This window comes from Phoenix dactylifera, chromosome 10, assembly GCF_051530095.1.
Source record: "Phoenix dactylifera cultivar Ajwa chromosome 10, Ajwa_hap1_PhDact_Kaust_v1.1, whole genome shotgun sequence".
NCBI classification, from domain to species: domain Eukaryota; kingdom Viridiplantae; phylum Streptophyta; class Magnoliopsida; order Arecales; family Arecaceae; genus Phoenix; species Phoenix dactylifera.
The window spans coordinates 7,121,352-7,127,768 of NC_143199.1; positions in this window are offsets into that span (position 1 = coordinate 7,121,352).

Consider the following 6,417-nt stretch of genomic DNA (forward strand, 5'->3'; position numbering starts at 1 on the left):
TTGATCCTAATCTGTCCTAAGGTCTTTTAGAACAAATGTGACTCCCACTATTTTCTCGAATTCCTCACACTCCCCTGGTAGGAAAACGGAAATCCCACACGACTAGGGTTTCTAGTGGGTACTGCGGTCCCACCAATTTACATGCCACCTCACCTAACAGTTATTGGTGACACATAGATGGATGAGTGTACAACTCTTGTACAATGCTTCTCAAGCATGTTGCAGTGCAACTTGGTCTCTAAGCCATGAAGACCTCACCTAACAGTTATTGGTCCCATTTCTTAGTTAAGTCAGACCCACTGTATAACTGTAGGAATAAAGTCGTCATTGGGTCCTCACCTAACAGTTATTGGTGCCCAACCCCACCTTTACCCTACAACATCTCATGTCTATAGAGAGGTCCAGCCCCCCAATGCAACTTGACCACTGTATCCAGCCGAGACAAGTCAACATCAGAAAGGCCTTAGCAGCTCTACTACAGTGGAAGACCTATTGACTTAATATTGGTTAATCAGGTCTTAGTGTTTGCAACTTGAGCCTTTCATAAGAGGTAATCGAACAATTGGCCAGGTAAGCAGGTGGGAGGCTCCCCTTACTCAGAGAGTAAGGTCCTAATTAAGTAACCACCTTTCATGCTTTCCTAGACACCAATTAGATCAATTAATCTAATATGACTTGCTCATATCGGTTCACTCTCAACTTGATTGAGGAGGTTTTGATTTAGGTCTCAATTGGGTTTGCTACATCACATGTAGACCTATCTACCCGACTCTCATTCACATCACATGCAAACGGCGCATTGCAGGCAGTTATAATCGCGGCAATAATTAAAGCTAAACTTTAACTAGGTGATGATCATGGATTCTAATTAGGTCGTATTACAAGCACATGCACATCAATCGATCAAGTGGTCTTCAACTCTTGAATTGGATCCAAGCTTCCTTGATTCGATCCTTGATCAACTCTTGATCCTATCGCCATCAACCGCTTAGACCCCTGTTCATCTCATGCATCGTCTTCGACTTGATCGTTGATGTACATCACATCACAGAAATACAACCAGATGTAAAATAAAAATAAAAAATAATTTACATCTCCTTTTAGGAGGCACGCAGGCCTCTCAAAACATCAAATAAGATGCATGCAAGCATCTAAAAAATTACATGACATCGCAGATCACATCGCAGGTCATTACATTTGATACCAAAAGGGGTTGAATCCTATGATCATCACCGTATGCTACAATTATAATTTTCAGATCTGAAACTTAACTGATTATATCATGACATAGGTCGCTGATCATGCTAATCATGATTCTAAACTTTGTAATCCCATTAACAATGCAATTAGAATCATCTTTTTATCACATAAAAATCAGCATGTAAAAATCAGCACCCCTGAAAAAATCTGCATGCAGAATTTTTCAGCATGCATGATCAATCAATTTTCAGATCTAATAAGCCTTTAGTTATTTAATTCTTACCTTAATCTACGAAGCCTAGGCTCTGATACCACTGTTGGGTACCCGCCCATGCCGCTGATATTTCAAAAATTTTTCAGATGGCAGCGGAATCGGCATGCACGGGTTCGACGTTCATCGCATGAACGCTTGTTTCGAGACCTTTCGTAATTAGGTAGGAATTAAAACTTTTAAAATTATTAGGAAGATCAAATCTTCACCTTGCGCAGGTAGATGATCACCGCAAATCTGAATTCGTGGTTTTGGAAGAGGGTTCGCTTGAAGCCGTTCAAACGTCCGGCCTCTACGGGTATCCACACGAAGCAGGATCCGATCCAAGCTCTCTATCTCACCGGGGTGCTAGCTCCCTTGCAGAGATAGCTTTGATGGCTGATATCCTCTCTTTCAATCAACTCTTGATTGCACTTGAGAGGAGGAAGAAGAAGGATGAAGAAGAGGAAGAAGATCAAATCCCTTCGCAGCTTTCTTCTCTTCACACGCGCTGAAGCCAAGGAAGAAGACCAAGAGGAGGGAGACGCCTCCTCTTCTTTTCCCCTTGCTGATGGCGGCTGAACCAAGGAGAGATGGAGAGGGGGTGGCCACGTGATGAAGAGGAGAAAGGGTCATCTAGGGCGCCGGCCCTAGTCCTCCTTTAATAAGGATGAAGGGCTCCTACAAGTTAGGAGCCTTGACAACTTTCCAAGAGGGGGCGCCGGCCCCCTCTCTCTTCATGTCGCACCTAATCAAGTGGAGAGGGGCTGATGCCCCTCTTACTTGGTTAGCCTAATCCTCTTCCAAAGAGGATTAGGTCCCTCTTTCATGGTTTAATCCTAATCTAATTAGGATTGGCCAAATTGGGTTTAATCTATGCTAGTCCTAATCCAATTAGGACTTGAATGAACCATGACTCAATTGAACTCTTCAATCCTAATCCAATTAGGAGTCATGTTGATTCATTAGATTAATAATTAATTTAGACTTAAGGAATCCTAATCTAATTAGGATGTATTTAATTTTAGTCCTAATCCAATTAGGACTCTATTTGAATCCGAAGTCCTAATCTAATTAGGATTTCTAGGAATCCTACTCCAAGTAGGAATCCTATTTTAATTCAAAATTCCTAATCTCATTAGGATTGTAGGAATCCTATTCCAAGTAGGAATTCCAATCCTACTCCAATTAGGATTCCCAGCCCTAATCCAATTAGGACTCTAGGAATCCTACCCGAAGTAGGATTTGTGTTTAAGTCTAATTAATTAATTCCCTTTGTTCCTTCTTCAACTTTTATCAATCAAATTGATTTCTTGTGATTCCTAATCACGATTTCAACCATCGGATCGGTCAATACTTCTAGTGTGTGTGACCCCATAGGTTCTATTCTGACTGGTAGTGAGATATATTGTGATCTCTATCACTATATCATTGAAAACTCCTTTCAATGGGTTGGAACGATTCCAACTCAACTCATTAGGGTTTATCGATCATCAAGATAATCCCTATGAGTCCCACCATCCACCAGTGACACCTAGCAGCATGTAGTGGCTACCCAGCAGAATGGAATGATGAACCTCTAGGTGCAGTTAACATGTGATACAGTCCTACTATCGTGGATCCCTACAGGACGGAGGTCATGGACAACTCGTCAAACCCCATCGTCTGTCATATGTCAAGATTTATTCGACTTGAGTTTGATAGTGGAAAACTCTTTCTCCACTTTACTGCCCTGGCCAAGGTCTTAGAACTCAGTCTAACAAATCACATAGGATCACTCCTCTTCTATCAAGGTCGATAGATTCCTTATAGGTGCATACCCTACTCCTACAGTGAACCTACTGCAGCCAATCTACACTGCATGGACCCATATGGCTAGAGACCATGTATGTGTGCAGTCAAACTACAATAACCTCACTGTGAGTAGCCGAAGCACCGCAGGTCAAAGGACCAGTCACACTACTGCAACTTCAAGCAAGTCACTGACGAGTGGATAGACATCCAAGTGACTTCTTGTCTTGGTCACGCTCAGTACCCTTGTTCTCTAACAAGCACCTGCACTATCACTTCAGTGTCCCTACACTGTGGACTCAAGTCTCGTCCATCCAGAAGGAAAGTGATCTGTGCACTGATCGGATCAATCACCGTCCTCGTGATGATCCATTGATCAGGAGCATTTAGAAATTAATCACCAATGATACATGGCTTAAATTTTCAACTCTTGAGAATATGTATCATCATCTTATTAATTTCTTGGACGATTCATAGACACATAAACAATATGAATGAAAAGACGCCTTTTATTTATTCAATAATAAATAGTCAAGTACAAAATTATGTCTCTAGAATCAACAATGTGTCAGCCAATTTGGCTTCTAGGGCATACATCTAACACTAGCCATCTGTCAGAGTCCCTACTCTTGACAGCTTCCGAATAGGTCAGAGGGTCATCGTTATCAATGATGTGGGCTTTATCATTCTCAATGATAAATCCATACCTCTTAGGTGCATTTCGCACTCTTTCTAACCTTCGGAGAGGAGTAGTGTGTAGTGGTTGTACCTCTTCCATGGGTACATCTGGTTGAGGATTATTATGTGTCTCACCTTGTAGGTCTTGAACTTCATCAAGTTCAATTCTTCTATCCTTGCCCTTTTCTAAAAAAAACTCTTTTTCCAAGAAAGTGGCATGCCTAGCAACAAATACCTTTTGTTCGGTAGGATTATAGAAGATATATCCTAAACTGTCTTTAGGATAACCTACAAATATACATTTGTCCGATCTAGCACTTAGCTTATGTCCAAAATTTCTTTTGACATAAGCATGACAACCCCATATCTTAAGATACTTAAGATTAGGTTTCTTTCCTTTCCATATCTCATATGGAGTGCTAGATACAGACTTAGATGGTACTCTATTTAATAGTAATGCAGCAGTTTCTAGGGCATGTCCCCAAAAGAAAATTGGAAGATTTGTGAAGCACATCATGGACCGTACCATATCTAATAAGGTACGATTCCTTCTTTCAGCTACACCATTTAATTGTGGCATATATGGAGGTGTCCATTCAGAGAGTATACCCTTTAATTTAAGATAGTCTAAAAATTCACTAGAAAGGTATTCTCCTCCTCGATCAGATCGAAGGATTTTAATACACTTTCCAGTTTGTTTTTCGACCATACTTTGATACTCTTTAAATTTATCAAAGGCTTCGGATTTATGTTTCATTAGATACACAAAACCGAACCTTGATAAGTCATCAGTAAATGTGATGAAGTAAGAGTATCCATCTCTAGCTTGAGTTGACATAGGACCGCACACATCAGTGTGTACGAGTTCTAACAACTCACTTGCCCTTTCTCCATGTCCCGAGAATGGAGACTTGGTCATTTTACCCATAAGACAAGATTCACAAGTTCCTAATGATTCAAAATCATAAGGGTCAAAGAATTTATCTTTATACAACTTATGTAACCTTGTCTCACTAATATGACCTAATCGGTAATGCCAGAGGAGGGTATTATTAATATTTTCTCTTTTTCTTTTATTATCTTTGCCAATATGAAACATAACATTATTAAGACATAATACTAAAAGACCATTTTCCATAGTGCCATGACAATAATACTCATTAGATAAAGAAATAGAGCAACCATTGCTCTTTCCATTTATTTCGAATCCTTTCTTAAGCAACAAAGGAATTGAAATTACATTTCTAATGATTTTTGGCATAAAATAACAGTCTTCTAGCTTCAAGAACTTTCCGGAGGGTAGCTCCAGTATGTAGGTGCCAACAGCTTCAGCCTGGATGGATTCTCCTCCAGCGCCATATAGCTCGAAGTCACCTTTCTTCAGACTTCTAATTTTCTGCAGTCCATACAAAGATTTGCATATGTGAAAACCACAACCGGTATCCAATACCCATGAATTAGAATCAGAAGAACTTAATGTCATATTGGCATGTAATAAAAACATACCTTTTGATGCAACACTTGCATCAGGCTTCACACTTGCAAGAAAGCTCTTGCAGTTCCTTTTCCAATGCCCCGTCTTGCCACAGTGGAAACAGGTACCGGGTCCAGAGATTTTCTTTCCCTTCTTCTTTTTGATGCGACTCTTAGGGTTTAGTTTTTTCTTTGAACCCTTGTTGCCCGACTTCTTCTTTGAGCTCTCACCAACAAGAAGGATCGGACCCTTGTCCTTCTTGATGTGAGACTCTGCTGTTTTCAGCATATTTAGAAGCTCAGGCAGGGAGGAATTCAGTTTGTTCATGTGATAATTCACGACAAACTGCGAGAATGAGTCGGATAGTGATTGCAGGATCAAATCCTGACTGAGCTCACTGTCCATAGCAAAACCAAGTTGACTTAATCGAGTGATTAAGTCTATAACCTTTAAACAGTGGTCTTGCACAGATGATCCCTCGATCATTCTAGCACGGAACAACTGTTTAGATATCTCATATCTAGCAGTTCTGCTCTGCTCACCATATAACTCCTTTAAGTTAAGGAGTATGGAGTGAGTATCCATGCTATCATGCTGCCTCTGCAATTCATTATTCATAGAAGCAAGCATGATACATTTGACAGTCAAACTATCATTTTTCCACATACGATATGTGGCCAATTCCTCCTCAGTTGCATCTTCCCCTGCTGACCCTAGGTCAGGGGTTTCAAGAATGTAGGAAAGTTTTTCTTGTGTGAGAACAATCTTTAAATTTCTCAACCAATCCACATAGTTGGGACCAGTCAATTTGTTTGTATCTAAGATACCTCTAAGTGAGAGTGAAGATGCCATTTTTGCAGAATTAATCTATAATTACAAAGAACACTAATATAAGCAGACCAATCATGATGACATGTATTCAATCAGACAAGGACTTCTATCTAATTGTTACTCCCACTATTTTTATCGAATATCATAACCCTCAAGTATGATGAACGAGAAAATACTAATTTTCTTAGTGGGG